Below are 20,610 nucleotides of genomic sequence, written 5' to 3' on the forward strand. Positions count from 1 at the left end.
ACCGAGCAAATTAGGCACAAGGCCGATTTTTAATGTGAGGAGTGAAGGGAGGAGGAAGGGGGAAAGGGGACCAGCTCCCGAGAGGTGGGAAATGGGAGCTGGTTAAAGGTCAGGCATGTGGGGTTGCCCCCACATCTGGTCTTTGCTAATCATAGCTAGTCATAGCTAGTCATAGCCTGCAGCATCTGCCGGAACAGATTGCATTTATTTGCTCCCCCACCGAGCAAATTAGGCACAAGGCCAATTTTTAATGTGAGGAGTGAAGGGAGGGGGAAGGGAAAAAGGGGACCAGCTCCCGAGAGGAGGGAAATGGGAGCTGGTTAAAGATCAAGCATGTGGGGTTTCCCCCACATCTGGTCTTTGCTAGTCATAGCTAGTCATAGCTTGCAGCATCTGCCGGAACAGATGGTATTTATTTGCTCCCCCACCGAGCAAATTAGGCACAAGGCCGATTTTTAATGTGAGGAGTGAAGGGAGGGGGAAGGGAAAAAGGGGACCAGCTCCTGAGAGGTGGGAAATGGGAGCTGGTTAAAGGTCAGGTATGTGGGGTTGCCCCCACATCTGGTCTTTGCTAGTCATAGCTTGCAGTATCTGCCGGAACAGATGGTATTTATTTGCTCCCCCACTGAGCAAATTAGGCACAAGGCCGATTTTTAATGTGAGGAGTGAAGGGAGGAGGAAGGGAAAAAGGGGACCAGCTCCCGAGAGGTGGGAAATGGGAGCTGGTTAATGGTCAGGCATGTGGGGTTGCCCCCACATCTGGTCTTTGCTAGTCATAGCTAGTCATAGCTTGCAGTATCTGCCGGAACAGATGGTATTTATTTGCTCCCCCACCGAGCAAATTAGGCACAAGGCCAATTTTTAATGTGAGGAGTGAAGGGAGGGGGAAGGGAAAAAGGGGACCAGCTCCCGAGAGGTGGGAAATGGGAGCTGGTTAAAGGTCAGGCATGTGGGGTTTCCCCCACATCTGGTCTTTGCTAGTCATAGCTAGTCATAGCTTGCAGTATCTGCCGGAACAGATGGTATTTATTTGCTCCCCCACTGAGCAAATTAGGCACAAGGCCGATTTTTAATGTGAGGAGTGAAGGGGAAATGGGGACCAGCTCCCCGGGGAGTAGGGGAGCTGGATAGTGACAATTGGTATGAAGGGTTGCCCCTACATTGACCAAGGTCTTATATGTGAGGTTGCCCACACATATGGTCTTTGCTTGCAGTATCTGCCGGAACAGATACTACACTTTGATCTTGTCCCGAAGGCCAGTACGGATGGTTGCAGCAGCATGTTACGTTTAAGTTTAAAAACAGAATAGATTAAGTAGAAGAGCTGAACATTTTACTATATGGTGGAAACCAAGGATGAGACGTGATATTAATACATAACATTCTGCAGGACAGGGGGGGGGGGTTAAGACAAATTTATAATGTAAACAAAGAAGTACATGAAAGCTAAATTCAAATTTGTTGCTGTTATATTTTCAATTATATATATATATATATATATATATATATATATATATGCTGTTATATTTTCAATTATATATATATATATATGCTGTTATATTTTCAATTATATATATATATATATATATATATATATATATATGCTGTTATATTTTCAATTATATATATATATATATATGCTGTTATATTTTCAATTATATATATATATATATGCTGTTATATTTTCAATTATGTATATATATATATATATATATATATATATATATATATATATATATGCTGTTATATTTTCAATTACTGATGCAGACAAGATCCATTACAGACCCGTGTCGTCGTCGTCGTCGTCGTCGTCGAACGTAGGTTATTGTTTGTCTGTGGATTCAAACCCACTCGGACGCTAATGTGTAACAAAGCCACTGACACGTATGAAAATGACTAAGCCATGACGTCGCAGAAAAAAAAAATGAAATAAAAGCCGAGAGGAACAAAAGTACCTGTCGACATGGCGGAAGGACGGAAACTTTTAACAAAATCTTTGGACAGCCATATAAGATAGAACGAAATACGCACATAACAGCTGGTTATAACTAGAGCTATGACAAGAGAATATTCTTTTCGTTGTTTTTACTCTCGAGTGTATATCCGACACAGTTAGTCAATCGAGAACCACATCACTTTATCTAAAAACATACACGATATTAACTAAAACATACTCGAGAGTCAGAATAATGAAAAGTATATTCTCTTGCCATAGTCCTAGTTATAACTGCAGACTAACTTATTGACCATATTGTCGCTGGATTGGAAAATACGTGTCAGGCGGCTTGGTGTGGAAACGGGCAATAATAAATGCTGTTTCTTTCAACTGAATAAAATCTCGTGTCGAATTTCTTTTTTCTTTTGTTTCTTTGCGAGACTTTCATGCACAACGTCAAGTCAGTGTTAATGTGTAACAACCACGTTACATATGGTTTAAGAAAAAAGAAAATAGTCACAGAAAATATCAACGAGACAGGTTACTTTTGTACGCTTACAAAAGAAAAAAATGATAAATGGACAGTTTACTTTGGAACATTTACTTATATTGGAGACAGCACTTTTAACACAGCTTTCCTGCTTGGAATCTCACAAGCAAAGCGATTGAAAATCTCCGTCCAGAAATCACATTATTTTGTGACTTTCATCTGAGGGTCACCTCTGACCTTTAAGTGGCACTCAAATTTTTTTTTTAATTCAAACGCAGCCCTCATTATGTAACATTATTGTTGTGTTGGCACCCACTCATTTACATATGTGGATAATATTACACATAAATAGCAAGACTCGGTTAGTCTGAGGGTGTATTAACCAGAAGCCACCGAAGGCCGAGCCGAGAGCAGATATGTTCTCCAGCAAAGACTCTCTTACTTGACAATCATTATGTAAATATACTGTGAATATACTTTTCCTAATACACTTCTTATTGATCTACCTTTGTTTGTTGAGTCTTCAATTGTATTGCCTTATACGTTATTTGGTTCAACCTGCAAACATAACAGTTGGCGATGAAGATGAACGTCAAAAATAACAATTATCAATGACAAGAAATGTATTGTGAACTACAATTTAGAAGGTCTTCTTCCCTAAATTCGCAAAAAAAAAAAAAAAAAAAAAAAAAAAAGGAATCATTTTGGCATGGGAAAATAGGCACAAAATTTTCCGATTCCGATACCCCAGAAAGTTACGATTTTTTCGATTCTCGAGTCCAATTAATCGTCCAAAGACTAATATATATATATATATATATATATATATATATATATATATATATATATATATATATATATATATATATAACTTGAGTGCCATCAGCTATAATCGAAACTGAAACAAAAATTTATGAAGAATTCTTGGTAAAATTATTACAAGAAATGGAAGTCCATAACAATTAAACGACAGTCACTCAGATGTAAGCTTGGCACACAAAATAAATAACACGCGCCATCCTATTAATATACTGTAAATAAATGTGCATGCACACACAACAAACTCTAGATTAGACGATCACAGACAAACACATATATATATATGTATACACCCATCATATAGATAACCGTTACACGTATACACAAACGTATATATATATATATGTATACACCCTTCATATAGATAACCGTTACACGTATACACAAACGTATATATATATATGTATACACCCATCATATAGATAACCGTTACACGTATACACAAACGTATATATATTCGCAAACAGTCTAACCATTAGAAGACACATGTATACATAATATATACTGCACCCCCCCCCCCCCCCCCGACAATATTACATTAACCAGGTGACTAAATCAACCGTTTCATCATTACGTAATCTGGGACTTCATATATTAAGAAAAAAACGAACCCTAACAAAATACCCGCGGGAAGAAGCCCTCAATCTGAAATTATATTTATGATAATTGAAAGCAATAAATGTAATTAAAACAATTATTCAATAAAATTTAAAGACTGCAAATGATGGTGGATTCAAAATGATCATTAAAAGAACCGGAAAACAAATTTCTGGCTAGAAATATCCATTAAAAATACTTGAAATTATTTCCTCTCCAACATTCATTATAATTATTATTAAAATAAACAGTAAAATAAAAGAAGAAAAACAAATAAATTGAAAATTTTAATTCTGAAAATTGATCCAGTATTATTTCACGTCAGTAATTTGCAACGCAGAAGCTGAATTTTAACAAGTAAACAAAAATTGAAACTGAAAGAAAAATTAAAAAAAAAACAAAAAAAACTCTAAAGATTGCAGCCATTTTAACAAGACATGTTGACCACAAGCAAAGCCAATCAGCAAAGTTGAAGCCGATGCTCATTAACTGGAAATTGAGCAAATGTTTGTCATATTACAAATTAATATTCCATTAAAAGAATACAAAATAAAAATGGTTGACTAATTGTACCTAGTAAGGGGTGCCCTTGATGATTTTTGTTTTTTAGGTGCTTATTTAAAAATGTTTCATATTAGTATTCATCTAAGCTGAACTTAGTAATTTTTAAAATAAATTGTAGCAAAGAGATTATTATATTCTAAACTAGCGGGGGTACCTGGCGTTGACCGAGTGTTTGTTTCCGGGACGGGGGGGGGGGAGTTTTAAAAAATGTTATGGAAGGTAAGTAGGAAGGATCAAACCCGGAGTCATGAGTAAAAGTAGGAAAATAAAGTGTGAAAAAAAAAAAAAAAACATCTGCAACGTTAACAGTTCGGCCACCAAGAAAAGTCCATTCCAGTTGTTTAGGAAAAAAAAAAACGACTACGGTAGGTCGGCGCGAACGTGAAAATATAATATGAATTGTCCAGCACGCTAACCACTACGCCACAGAGCACTGCAGCTTACTTTAGTGATTTTAAATAACTTCACATGAAAGAACTACGAAGCCAAACCGGTGTTCTCTTCTCAACTGTTCCTTGTGAACGATCCCCAAACGGTGTTAAGTGGTGGCAGGGGGAGGAGGAATTTATTAGAGAGAAAATATTTTACCACTTCCATTGATCTTAACCGATTTTGGCCGTGACTTCTCAGCAGAAAAAGTATAGAAATCTAAGATTATCGAGGAATTTGAGAAATAATAAGCCTATAACACACCTCAGATATTGTTCTGCCGTTTGTGCATATTATATTTGCATGAAATATCTTGATTTTTAATCCTATTAATGTCAAAATCAGACGCGAAAAAATGAGTTCATTTTATTTATATAGAAGATAACATGATACAGCGATAATAAACAAAAATTGGCAAGTCACAATCAAAGTTTCATTATTATATTCTAAACTAGCATTTACGCCCGGCGTTGCCCGGGTATTTGGAGGTGTATGTTGAGCCAAAAAAAAAAAAGAAAAAAAAAGAAAAAAAAAGCGGTCAATTTTTTTAAACTTTGACCACTATTATGACCCCTTAAAATGTATTGTTTTGAGCTCAAATCAAGTTAAGTTAGATCCATGTCCAAGGAACCTATATCTAAAATTTCAAGTGTTTAGACCCAAACTAGTCGGAGGAGTTTGGTAGAGTTCTCAAAGGTCAAATCGTTGAACTTTGAACCCTTAATCGCCAAATTTCTGTCCGTAAACCAATCGCATCGATTTTCCCAAATCTCAGTACCCTGTATATCAAATTTCGGATCTGTAGGCTTAAAATTGACAGAGTTATTGTGTAGGGAAATGTACACACACACACACCCACAGACACGTTCACTTTTATAGATATATATATAGATAACATGATACAGCGATAAAAAACAAAAATTGGCAAGTCACAATCAAAGTTTCATTTATCAGCTTAAATGCTATTTGGGTTTAACTTTAAAAAATTTGGCATAACTTTATACGTTAAATTGAATATATCTATATATCTATACCATAGTATCTTTTAACGTACGTAGTACATGTGTCACGCTTCCCAGATTATAAATTATTTGAGCGGGAGATCCTATTTATTAAAATGGAGGATAGAAGGTAATAACATACTACAAACATTAAATTAATATATAGATACGCTAATTTAATGTTCGTAATATTTTATCACCTTCTACCCTTTTTTTTATAAATAGGATCTCCCGATCACTAAAGTCGCCATGCAAAAAAAAAAAAATATTAAATTAAAAAAATAAAGTGATGTCGCTTTTGGGACGTACGTGAAACTAAAATATACCATTTCGGTCTTTTGACTATATTCAAGGGTAGTATCTGTTCTGTCTAAAGATGGTATAATGATATTGTGGGGTATCCTTTTGCGCTGGGCGTCCATACAATGGATATATGTCACAGGCTCCTATAAGGATATTAGAGATAAACCGTTATTCTCAGATATACTCTGACACTGCACTAACCAGATTATTAAGATAATTAGTTTTAACAAAAGGACTACAATAATATTGCAGGGTCTCCATTCATGCTGAATGTCCACAGAATGCCTAGCAACAACATATTACACATGAAATATGCTGCTGTGGAATTTCCACAGGTCCCCTATTTTTAGCCGAGTTAATCAACGTTTATTTCTCTAAGGCCTTTCGCTAGCATTTAATCACACAAGATGTGCATAAAATATTTCACAGGTTCAGATTTAAATTAAATTTGAGAAGAAACTTCCATTTTAATTCTTCCACAATTTTCAATTATCTCACCAAGTCAACCAAAAACCAGCCACATATATATATATATATATATATACACACACACAAAATATTCAATTATCTTATAAGTCATCCAAAAACCAGCCATATAAATATATATACACACACACACACACACACACAAAATTTTCAATTATCTTATAAGTCATCCAAAAACCAGCCATATATATATATATATATATATATATATATATATATATATATATATATATATACAAACACACTTCACGCAAGTGTTTTATTTAAATAACTAGCCTGGAAGCCCGGCGTCGTTCAGGTGTTTGTAGGTTTGTGTTGAGCAAAAAAAAAAAAAAAAAGAAAAGTTGTAGTAGGCAGGCAGACTCGAAACCCGTGACGCGAAGGCGGAAAAGGGGGGTGGGTGTAAGGGTGGTAGTTGAGCTAAAAAAAAAAAAAAAAAAATTTAAAAAAAAGAAAAACTATTGTCCGATCTGCTTTTATAGAACCCTTCCTAACCATTTATATTATACGAGCCTGGGTTCCCGGCGTTACCCGGAGGTGTGTGCTAAGCAAAAAAAATAAATAAATAAAATGCTCTAGGCATATTGGCTCAAACCCATACTGCGAAGAAGGAAAAAGAAAAAAAAACGTGACGCAGTAGCTGCTACGCTAGATGTATCAGAATTTTCGACACCTCTAACACGAAACTGCAAATAAAATATAAAAATCTCATAATTTCTCTGTTAAAAGTGGGTTGTTTATTTTCTTTATGGATTATACTTCCAAAATAAACTATTAAAGTTGTTTTAAAAGTAATAGAAATATTTTTTTTTAAACTAATGAATTTTACGAACTCAATATTTTTCAATTTTTAAACTTTAAAAATCTATCAAAATTTTTCTATTGATTCTATTTTTACGATATTTTCAGGGTCAATGTGAAATTTTATGTTCTTTCCAATAAACCGAATATAATATTTTAGACAAACGTTTTTCTTTAAATTCACGCCCCCCCCCCATTTTCAAGTGTCTATTAAAAAGTAAATAATTAATTTACTCACCGAAAAGTAAATAATTAATTTACTCACAAATTGAAGAGAAAAGGTCAATAAATAATATATTCAAATTTAAAACAAAAAAAAAACAGTGTTTTTTTAGAATTTTACCTGTTAAGTTTGAAGTTTAAAACCTTTTTTTTTTTTAAACCACGTTATTTGTTTTTTTCTTTTTTTAAGGGAAGAGGGTAAACTAAATTACTGGTCATAAACGCCCATTAAAAATCCTGACAATCACTTCATCTTCAGGGTTGTATGGATTTATGTAAAATTGTGGGGGACCAATTCTTTAATCCCAAACCATAAAGAATATCTCAGACCAGTATCATGTTGTACATAACTGAATCCTTGTTTTGTTGACATATTGTAAGTTGCTGCTCAGTAGATAGCGACATCTCTGTTTCTTCTTGTTGTAGTTGTCTTGTTAATAACAGCAATTGCAAAAGATGTTTAATATAACAGCATATTTAACATCGGGTTATGACTAATTAAGTCAGAGGAATTCTTAGTTGAAAGTACAGAATAGTTAACAATTGATTATTTAAGCACAGAAATGGTGCAATACCTTATGACATATAATCAAACTTCATCCAGATAAATAGAAGGAAAGAAGGGAAAACTAAATTTCTGGTCAGAAATATCCATTTAAAATCCTGACGATCACTTCATCTCAAGGATTCATTATAATTATAAATAAAAAATAAAATTTTTAAAAATATGGCAAATAAAACGGAAAAATTTAATTTTGAAAATGAGTTCGATATTATATTGCATGTTCACTAATTTGATGCAAAGCCGTTTAACTTTAAACAAAACAACAAAGATGGCGACTGCAAAGAAATTAAAAAGCATCCGAAGATCGTGGCTATTTTAATGATGCGGGTTGACCAGATCCAATCAACAGAGTTGCATTGTTGCTCATTAATTAGATTTAAAGGGGGAAAAATTAAATATTACAAAGGATTCAGCTATTATAAATGTATCCAAGGAACTTTTGTTTGTCCGTCCAATTTTGATTAAATGATTTTGATTCTATAAAATTTGTTTTAAATATTCATTAGTGGACCAGTCACTTGAGTGAGATTCCTTGAATTTTGATTCCTTTCTAATTGGTTTGAAATAACTATGAATCGAGTTATTTGGAAATTGGAATATTCCCAATTTGTATGAAATTTGTGTCCGTAAATAAAATAAATTAAAATACTCCCAAAAAACAATTGTATGCTCGGAATGAAAAAAAATTTTTAAAACTGGATTTACGAGTTTGCTTAATCTAATAAGGCATATCTATATAATAAAGTAAAGTCAATTTTCCCTTATTTTATAGACCATTTTAGTTTTCAAATAAAAACCATTATATGCTGTTTCACCAGCCACTTAGACCAATTCTGTGTGTTTCTATAAAAAACTGCATTTGTTTTGTTTCCTTTCAAAATTTCTTACAAATAAAAAAACACGAAAGTAGTCTCCATAATACCACATTTATTACACTCGAATTACCTTCACTTTGAATTACTTGCTATGGGGTAAAAATATATACAATGTAAAAAATATATTGATGCCTCCGTTCAGTCTCGAAAAACAAAGGATACCCCCGGTAGGGCTAGCTGCATGTGTAATTGTGTGGCAAGGGTTGCACAACCCCTAACCCTAACACCTCTCCTGAATTTTTTTTTTTTTACACGGTGGTCACCACTTATCAAGGCCCGGAAGCCACTCAGGGATAGGGGTTATTTTAAGTACAGTACGTTAGTGTGGAGATTTATTGAAGTGTTTACTTGAGGTGGCGGTTCATTAGGAATTTGTTTACGTTGGACTTGAAGACATCCAGGTTGTAGTCAGGTGGGAAGCAGGCAGACGGAAGAGAGTTCCACAGGCGTGCACTTCTAAGAAAGAAGCTTTGTTCATGGAATCTACGTTTTGATTTAGGCACAGATAAAGAGTGGGGAAAATTTTTCACAGTGGATTCAGCTAGACGGGTGTTTTTTGTAAAAGATTGGGGAGGGGAGACCAGAGATTGGAGTTCAGACGAGCACCTGCCATGGAAATAACGATAAAACAAGGATAGGCTCGCAACGTCTCTTCTGTGGGAGAGAGGTTGCAGGGAAGAGAAAAGGGTATCCCCCACTAAACCACGAAGTCTATTTTGTACTCTGTCAAGGCAGGATAGGCTGTTTTTAGCAGCTCCTGCCCAGATATGGCAGCAGTATTCCATCCGGCACTGTTTGAGTCCAGTGGCAAGGAGAAGTCCAGGACGACTGGAAACAATGCCGAGATAAGCAGAGAGCACATACAGCACCTGGAAGTCCCAAGTGTTCACCCATCTGACACTGCCCAGGCTCATTGTTGCTTAACTTTGGTAATCTGACATGAACCGGTGTGTCAAACGTGATTATGTCGTATATATATATATATATATATATATATATATATATATAATGTAACAAATTAGACACAAGGCCATCAAAAGTGTGAGGATAATGAAGATAGTTGATTATCTTTGATCTAATATACCCTTTAAAATACCCTAAAATATGCTTAAATATAATTTTTTAATTGATGCATATTTCATATTTATATTAAAGAACCAATTCTCTATTGATTATTATATTGTACCAAATATATAGAAGTGATTTCAAAAGAGTCTGATTATAAAATTTGGAGCTACAGATTTCTTGAATTTTGATTCCTCCTTAAATGTCATTTGGAAATTGGAATATTTCCGATTTGTATGAAATTTGTGTCTGTATTGTATCTCTTAAGAATTCTTTAAGATACTCAAAAAAAAAAAAAAAAATGAAATTTGGTGAATATTTATTAATGGACTAGCAGGCCATCCAGCGTTGCCTGATCATAAAATAAGCTTAAATATAATATTTTAATTGATGCATATTTCATATTTATTATTAAAGAACCAATTCTCTATTGATTATTATATTGTACCAAATATATAAAACAGTGATATAAAAAAGTTTTTAAAAAAACAACAAAAAAACAAAAACAATATGACTTGGATGGAATCAATTAAAATCAAAATCAAAAAATATAACTCTCCACTGTTATTAGCTCCCATATGAGCTAAGGACAAATGGATATCAAAACTTTAAATATTAATGCAGTTTAACGTAAAAATACGGATTTGAATATGCATAGAAGGGCAATTTAAGTCGACATGCCCGTCAAATTCCAATTTTTATTCCTTAGTAGCTTATTTTTACTGACTAAAAAAAAAAAAACGAAGCAATTTGTTCCACAAGGCCAAATCCCTTATATATATATATATATATATGAAGTTTCAAGACTGTAGACCAAACTTAACAGAGTAGTTTGGTAGAGACCGTTCCTCAGGCAGATAATGTCACTTTAGGATTCGATGCCTCCATTCAGTCTGGAAAGACAAAGAATACCCCCCTGTAGGGGCAGCTGTGAGGCAAGGGTCGCGCAATCCTCAACGACACCTCTCCTGAATCGGCACTGTTAGAGTCCAGTGGCAAGGCGAAGTCCAGGACGACTGGAAATCATGTCTAGATAAGCAGAGAGCACATACAGCACCTGGAAGTCCCAAATGGTCACCCATTTAATACTGACTAGGTTCAACATTGCTTAACTTCGGTGATTCAGCGGGAACCGGTGTGTCAAACGTGATTATGCTGTACTTGTCACAAAGTCACTTTAGTGTAAATAAGCTTTATTAAGCAGAACACAAAATTTTAAACAGTGAAGCATGAAAGTAATCCAAGGCGGGAAGCAAGGTGGGGGCTGCAGGGGGAAATGTCGAAATTATGTGGTAGGGATTTACCTACTTCATCTCAAACAAAGGGTGTGACCATCAAACTGAAATAGAGACAAAAGAGGTAAATCCTATAATCTGATTTTGCCGTGGTTTGCTTGACCTGAGTTAGCTAATAGACTTTCTTGTGTGCGGCACGGTTGCTCGAGTGGCAGAGTATTCACCTTGCATACAAGAGTTTTGAGTTTCAAGTACCGAGTTCGGGTGTGTTCAACTGATGAGCTAAAATGTTTGTGAGACTCATGTCTTGGACTTCCGGTTTGTTGGCTGTCATAGCTCATGTGAGCAGCAGCATTGTTCGACTGTGGAAATAATTATATATATATATATATATATATATATATATATATATATATATATATATAAGAGAAAGGAAACTGTAAGTTGAACTTTACAATCAAAATTTATTGTTCGACTGAATACTCCAAAAAACAATTCACAAAGTCCTTATTCCGCGGAGTTTCAAAGAATGCTATTCTTGTTATTCTTCTGATCAGAGGACATAAAGAAATCAGCAGATTATATTTGTAGCAATGCTAGAATTTGCTAGTTAAGGCATTAAGTGAAACCGCAATTTATTGTAGTTATAAACTGACAAATAAAAAAAGAAGTGAAAAAATGTTGGATATGTAAAAAAAAAATATATATATATATATATATATTTATATATATATATATATATATATATATATAAACCACACATAATATTTAAGCATGCATGAAAATCCTCTGAAGTTGATCCGAAATGCGAAAATAGTTCTTTAGAGAGAATAAAGTCCAAAATAAGTCCAGCGTGACGATGCATATAATCCGATTGGAAAGCCTTCAAAACAGCTGAAATAATGAAAATTGTTTTTTTTCAGACAGTACAGTAGCCCAAAAAGTCGGTCTTCAGTCAAATGAGACCGAGCAATAAAAGAAGAGAAAACTGGTGTGTGTGTGTGTGTATATATATATATAGTTTATTTCCAAAAACTACCCGTCCGTGAAAAACAATATCATAGGACTGATTCCCAATTGACTACAAAATGGCCGTTTTCAAGTCTAATGTCAACAAAGTCCTGTTAAGCCATCCACTTAAATAATCAAATTTTATCTTTTTTTTTTTTTTTTTTTTTTTTACAAAGGAGTTATCACATATCAAGACACAGAGACCACTCAAGGATAATGATATGTATTGTAGTCATTGGGAAAGTAGTGTAATAATCGTTTGTTGTGGAAATTTAGTAGAGTTAGATTATTGACAAGGACGGTTCAATAAGAACTTGTTTATGTTGGATTTGAAGACGACAATATTGTAGTCAGCTGGAAAGCAGACCAGTGGAACAGAGTTCCACAGATGGACAGTTCTAGGAAAAAAGCTTTGTTGATGGAATCCATGTTTAGGTTTATGCACCGATAGAAAGAGGGAGAATTTATTGAAGTGATTTTGGCTAGGCAAGTGTTTTTTGTGAAAGATTGGTGAGGGGGGCATAGATTGGAGTTCAGTCGAATGCTTGCCATGAAAATAGCAGTAGAGGAGAGAGAGGTTCGCAACGTCTCTTCTGTGGAAAAGAGATTGCCGGGAAGAGAAAAGGTTCATCACCTACTAGATTACAAAGTCGATTTTGAATTCTGTCAAGGCAGGATAGGGTGCTCCGAGCAGTTCCTGCTCAGATGTGGCAACAGTACTCCATCCTTGGACGTAATTGGCTCTTTAGCAGGTAGAGACTTGCATTGGCAGTGAGATAGCTACTGTCCCCACTCTTTATCTATGCCTAAATCAAAACGTAGATTCCATGAACAAAGCTTCTTTCTTAGAACTGCACGCCTGTGGAACTCTCTTCCGTCTGCCTGCTTCGCTCCTGACTACAACTTGGATGTCTTCAAGTCCAACATAAACAAATTCCTGATGAACCGCCCCCTTAAGTAGATACTCTAAAATATCCACACTAACGTACTGTACTTACAATAACCCTTATCCATGAGTGGCTTCCGGGCCTTTATAAGTGGTGACCACCTTGTAAAAAAAAAAAAAAAAACGATAGAATGAGCCAATAATTTTTTTTAGCATGTTTCAACCATAGTCTCCAATCATTAAGATGTCTGCCTCACCATCCACTTGACAAGCTCTCATTAACAGTTGTCCTTGAATGGCTTTCACGTCTGATAAGTAATTTCTCATCATTAAAAGAAAGCATACAGATATCTAAATTTATGTATGCGTAATCATGCAGATATATATTCTGGCGATGCCGGATATCTCTGCAAATAACAATGAAACAGAAGCACCTCCTTCAACTAGTGTCATTAATTTACACACGAATTTTATTTTCTTACTTTTATGATAAAAGAGAGAGTGGGGGGGGAATGATATACACGATTTTCTGTTCTTTAAAGGAAATAATTACAAAAATAAAACCAGGTGATAATGTAATTTAATGAGATTTTAAAATTGAGATGACTTCAACCAGCCACATTTTTTTTTTTTTTTTTTTTTCAAAAATATTTTAAACTTTTGGATTTTTTTTATTTATTTATTCACCATGCAAAACGTAGCTTTATCAAGTGTCAGCTTTGTAAATCTGACATCAGTTTTGCATCAGCGGAGAGAGAGAAAGAGAAAGAGAGAGAGAGAGAAAGAGATGGGATGGGGTGCCGAAGAACGAAGGAAAAAAAAATGCCGAGAATGCCTGCAATAAACCAATTGACACATGTGTTATGTTGCATAGCTTTCAAGGCATCCGCAAAGCCTCAAGAAAGAAAAGATAGAAGGAAAAAAAATGACAGAAACAGAACCCGCCTGACAGAACGCAATGGCGAGGTTAATTAGACGAAATGCTCAGAGTTGTAAGAAATCTGAGATATCTCAAGATGAGCTTTTTCTTGGTTGATGTAATTCACTGTATATCCACCCTTGTCAGACCATTTCTGACAGAATTTTAGACTCGTTTGATGAAGAAAAGCATAAAAACACTAGCTAAACCAAATAGAAGAGCGTTCCAAATGTTAAGCCTCCATTTTTTTTCTGTCCGAATGGCTCATAGTGAACTAAAAATTGCACTGTTATGATGAATGAACTTATGCATTCATGAAAAAAAAAAGAATTTAATGTAACGTTTAATACCGAACAACGCCGGGTCCATCTTATAGTTAATAAATAAGATATACGGTTTATTTTTTCTCACATTTAATATGAATGTAACGGTGACCAAGTGGTTAAGAATATTGGATTGAAGTTACTCTGGCCCAGGATTCAAATCGTTTCATCATGGCTACACTGGAGAATAAATATTTATTCATGAAACAAAATGTATCTTTAAGATGTAGTGTGCTTCATCTTATTATTATTTAAGATGTAGTGTGCTTCATCTTATTATTATTTAAGATGTAGTGTGCTTCATCTTATTATTATTTAAGATGTAGTGTGCTTCATCTTATTATTATTTAAGATGTAGTGTGCTTCATCTTATTATTATTTAAGATGTAGTGTGCTTCATCTTATTGTTATTTAAGATGTAGTGTGCTTCATCTTATTATTATTTAAGATGTAGTGTGCTTCATCTTATTATTATTTAAGATGTAGTGTGCTTCATCTTATTATTATTTAAGATGTAGTGTGCTTCATCTTATTGTTATTTAAGATGTAGTGTGCTTCATCGTATTATTATTTAAGATGTAGTGTGCTTCATCTTATTGTTATTTAAGATGTAGTGTGCTTCATCTTATTATTATTTAAGATGTAGTGTGCTTCATCTTATTATTATTTAAGATGTAGTGTGCTTCATCTTATTGTTATTTAAGATGTAGTGTGCTTCATCTTATTATTATTTAAAATGTAGTGTGCTTCATCTTATTATTATTTAAGATGTAGTGTGCTTCATCTTATTATTATTTAAGATGTAGTGTGCTTCATCTTATTATTATTTAAGATGTAGTGTGCTCCATCTTATTGTTATTTAAGATGTAGTGTGCTCCATCTTATTGTTATTTAAGATGTAGTGTGCTTCATCTTATTATTATTTAAGATGTAGTGTGCTTCATCTTATTATTATTTAAGATGTAGTGTGCTTCATCTTATTATTATTTAAGATGTAGTGTGCTTCATCTTATTATTATTTAAGATGTAGTGTGCTTCATCTTATTATTATTTAAGATGTAGTGTGCTTCATCTTATTATTATTTAAGATGTAGTGTGCTTCATCTTATTATTATTTAAGATGTAGTGTGCTTCATCTTATTATTATTTAAGATGTAGTGTGCTTCATCTTATTATTATTTAAGATGTAGTGTGCTTCATCTTATTGTTATTTAAGATGTAGTGTGCTTCATCTTATTATTATTTAAGATGTAGTGTGCTTCATCTTATTGTTATTTAAGATGTAGTGTGCTTCATCTTATTATTATTTAAGATGTAGTGTGCTTCATCTTATTCTGTGCTAACAGATCATGCTGTCTAAAGATATTGGTTTCTTGATTCAAATGCACCGTACATAAAAATTTTTTTTTAACTCTTTGTAAAACTCAATCATGTTCTGCAAAGTAAAAAATAAAAACAATCACCCTCACCTCAACCTCTCTCCCCCCCCCACTTCCCTACTGGCTTCCTGACTTAAAATGCACCAAGCATTAATGTTCTTATCCTTTCTCTGTTTGCAAAACCCAATCAATTGTATTATTTGGATTCTTTAGACTACTGTTCTCATCTGGAGTGTCATTTTTCACAACGTAACCTCGGACCTTCTTCAGGTGTATCTTGTGAAACTCTGGAATCTGGAGAGAATTTTGAACAGGACCCTTCATTTAGAAATGTAAAGTTAAAAAAACAACAACAAAATCCACCACAAATCAACGAAACCAAGCACTATGAATCTTAATAATTAGAAAACTCTGTGGACCGTCCGGGTGTCCTTGTTTAAATCTTGTAATAAATAATTTTACCAAGAATTTTTCATAATTTTTGGTCTCGGTTTCGATTCTAGATGATGGCACCCAAGTCAAACCACTACTATATATTGGATACCATCTTCTATAATATAAATCTCACCTGTCTATATGTATGTATGTATGACCTCCACTGCCTTGTGGGCCAAGGTTCTTTTAACCAAAGGCTAAGGGTGAGGTAACCTTGACAGAAACCCCCAGAGGAGCTTAGGCCATGTCAGCTGTGGCATACATGACCCACCAGCATATGGAGTATGCTCGAGTGCCCAGCAACCTAAGTCTCAGTCATGGATCAAATGGCATGGTAGGTGGAGAGGACTCCCGTAACCCATGGTGAAGGCAAACCCTGATATAAAACCTGCGGCGACTGCTGCATCCAATGATGTTGACTTGCTCTTCTTTTTGGTTCAATGTGGCAGTTGTTTAGAGAGTGGGATTGTCTCAGTGCAAAGTCTTTCCTCACTATAAAAAGCTTCAAGCACAGGCATTACGTGATATGCAATGGAATACACATTTTGCAATCAGTGTGTATCTCGATAACAAAAAGGCTGGCTGTAGCCTGAAACGGACATTCAATGAGGACTGATGCAGATATGGGCGTGAATGGCAATAAAGGCTCTGGAGCTTCCAGGGTCTGGTCTGGTAGGTGTTCAGGGCACCACAGCTTGGACTTGGTCATCAGTGGATGCGCAGGACTATAGAAGGTTCATAGAGGTGACCGTCTGGCACGTGCTGCTAGTTGTGCTCATATTTGCGTCATTTGAGCCAGAGATATATTAAGTAATGGCAATACTCGAGAACGAGCTGCTGCCATCATGTATGTATGTATGTCTTAAACTTTCGACAGAGGCAATGGATTTTCACGAGATTGGTATTGTTTCGAAGCTCGATCTTTCAGATGACAAATATCGAAAAATTGCCTAAAAACATTGATTCCTTCACCCTCACCTGGGCACTTTTCTACAAGGAGGGGTTGCTTTTTTCGCCTATATTTTTGAAAGTCATCCCTGTCTTTTCGATTGACTAGCCTTAATTTAAACCTTCGCCACTTCCGCTTTGGCAATGGACGCAATGGCAAAGACGTCCCGTTTTGGGGTTTTTTTTCAAATTCTTTTCCTCCTTCGTGGTACAGGTTCGAGCCTGCCTGCCTATTACCACTTTTTTTTTGTTCAACACACACCCGGGCAATGCTGGGCACCCAAGCTCGTATAATATAAAGGGTTGGGAAGTGTAATATGAGAGCAGATTGGATAATACGGTTGGGAGAAAAATAAATATATATGAGCTAGGGCATGTCGCGACCAACCAACTGGGTACAATATAATATAATAACAATTGCTAGAGAATCGACATTATAATAATATATATGAAATCTGCATATATTAAAATATCATATTTAAGCGTATTTTACGACCAGGAAAGGCCGGGCGTCTCTGATAGTAAATATTTGAAGATATAAAGAACTTGAAGCATAAAAACTTTCTCCAAAATTACTGACTCGGCATAAATAAACAGTAAGGGGTTGATGTGCCGTAAAACAAAACAACTCTTTATTTCAGTAGGATTCTAGACAAGTCGAAGCATTTGACTCTACTTCTCTCTCTTTCTCTCGATATATATATGAAGATATATATATACTAGCAGTTCAGCCCGGCTTTGTTCGGGCCCTATGTACTGTTCATAAATTTATGGGCATATATATATAATGTATTAAAAAGTTTAACTCATGTCCAGGTAACCTACATCTAAAATTTCAAGTGTTTAGACCCAAAATTGGCAGAGAAGTTTGGTAGAGTCTGCAAAGGTCAACTCTTTCAACTCTGTCCTTTTGGCAACCAAATTTTCGCCCAAAAACTGATTAAAAAATTTGCTGCATGTCTGAATACCCTTTATGTAAAATTTCAAATGTTTAGACCCAGAATTGGCTGAATACTTTGCTAGAGACCGCAAAGAGCAAATCTTTTTAAACTTTCATCCCTTGGCTGTCAAATTTTCGGCCAAAAACCGATTAAAAAGCTTACCCTATGTCTGAATACACTTTATGTAAAATTTCAAATGTTTAGACCAAAAATTGGCTGAGAGGTCAAATTATTTTTAAACTTTGACCCCAATTTTGACCCCTTAACATTTATTGTTTTAGGGTAAAATCAAGATAAAAAGTTGGATCAATGTCCAAGGAACCTACATAAAAAAATTTCAAGTGTTTAGACCCAAAATTGGTGGAAGAGTTTGGTAGAGTTTTTAATGGTTAAATCGTTGAACTTTGAACCCTTGACAGCCAAATTTCTGGCCGAAACCCGATTAAAAAGATTTTCTCAAATCTCAATAGCCCTTATGCCAAATCTCGATTTAAAATTGATAGTAGTTTGGTAGAGAAATGTACACATACAGACAGACAATTTGACACACACACATATATATATATATATATATAATTATTTTTTTTTTTACTATAATAATTAAATACCTACAGACACTAGTGTTTCATCCTTTCGGGATTCTTCAGTGCAGGGTGTCACGATTACTACCAGTCGAACGATTCGAACCCCGGGTTTAGCAGTATCAGAATTTTTGTAGGAATTTTTGACACCCCTAACACGAAACTGCAGAATACAATATAAAAATCTCGTAATTTCTCTGTTAAAAGTGGGTTATTTATTTTCTTTATGGATTATACTTCCAAAATAAACTATTACAGTTGTTTTAAAAGTAATAAAAATATTTTTTTTTTTTTTAAAACAGTAATGAATTTTCCGAACTCAATATTTTTCAATTTTTAAACTCAATATTTTTCAATTTTTAAATTTTAAAAATCTATCAAAATTTTTCTATTGATTCTATTTTTACGATATTTTCAGGGTCAATGTGAAATTTTATGTTCTTTCCAATAAACCGAATATAATATTTTAGACAAACGTTTTTTTTTAAATTCACGCCCCCCCAAGTGTCACCCATTTTCAACTTTCTCTTAAAAAGTAAATAATTAATTTATGTCGTGGAGTTTTATATATCACAAATTGAAGAGAAAAGGTCAATAAATAATATATTCAAATTTAAAACAAAAAAAAAAATCGCTTTTTTAGAAATTTACCTGTAAAGTCCGAAGTTTAAAACCTTATTTTATAAGAACACATTGTTTCTTTTTGTCTTTTTTTTTTTTTAATGAAACCTTGGTCCTTGCTCCTTTAATTGAAAAAAAAATTAGGGCTTGAATTACATTTTTCGAGGCGTTATAAGCTTAGAAAGATAGGGGGTCGAATAATTCACGCCTCTCATTTTGAAATGTCTATTAAAAAGTAAATAATTAATTTATGTCGTTGAGTTTTATATATCACAAATTGAAGAGAAAAGGTCAATAAATAATATATTCAAATTTAAAACAAAAAACAAAATCGCTTTTTTAGAAATTTACCTGTAAAGTCCGAAGTTTAAAACCTTTTAAAAAAAAAAAAAACACATTGTTTTGTTTTGTTTGTTTTTTTTTAATAAAACCTTGGTCCTTGCTCCTTTAATTGAAAAAAAAATTAGGGCTTGAATTACATTTTTCGAGGAGTTATAAGCTTGGAAAGATGGGGTGGAATTATTCACTATTTTCACGAAATTTCTGACACTGCTACCCCGGGTTATATATATATATATATATATATATATATATATATATATATATATATATATATATATATATATATATATAAAGCAAATAAAACTTTGTGAGTTTTACACCTGTGAGAGTTGTCAGAGACCTATTAACATTAGAATAAAATAAATAGCATAAAAGTAATTGTCATTCTTTCTCTTTCCCACGTGGGAGGGCGGGGCTGACTGATAAGTAGAAACACATTGAAGTGCTTGACTCGTCGACCTCTTTACTATCAGATGTCTATCATGGGGAGAGAAGCAAATTACATAAGTTCAACCGTGACCATCATAATCATAATAATAATAACAATAATAATAATAATAATAAGTCACTTAGAAGAGCTTATCTGTTCTATACTATTAATAAAATTCTAAATGTTTATTTGTGTGTGTGTGTGTGTGTGTATACCAATAAAACTTTCAATGCACTGAATTGAAAGATTCTTTTTTTTCCCCTGAAAGGTGTGAGTCCCTAGATTGTCCTCATCTATATTTGATTCGTAACGAAAAACGCCGAGTCACACAAAAAGCCGAAAATAAGGATTTTTGGGTCGTTTCGTGCAATTGTCGAAAAAGTTATCTGCTCATGTCAATGGAATT

The 20,610-nt window shown here is 34.1% G+C and overlaps 1 protein-coding gene across 1 annotated transcript in view; it reads right to left on the bottom strand.

Moving 5' to 3' along the window:
* Positions 1 to 20,610, bottom strand: part of LOC145246541 (ribitol-5-phosphate xylosyltransferase 1-like) — a 565,148-nt gene that overhangs the window by 67,996 nt on the left and 476,542 nt on the right. The window lies entirely within an intron of this gene.

The sequence above is a fragment of the Euprymna scolopes genome, chromosome 24 (assembly GCF_053919585.1).
Source record: "Euprymna scolopes isolate OS-2025 chromosome 24, ASM5391958v1, whole genome shotgun sequence".
Lineage (NCBI taxonomy): Eukaryota > Metazoa > Mollusca > Cephalopoda > Sepiida > Sepiolidae > Euprymna > Euprymna scolopes.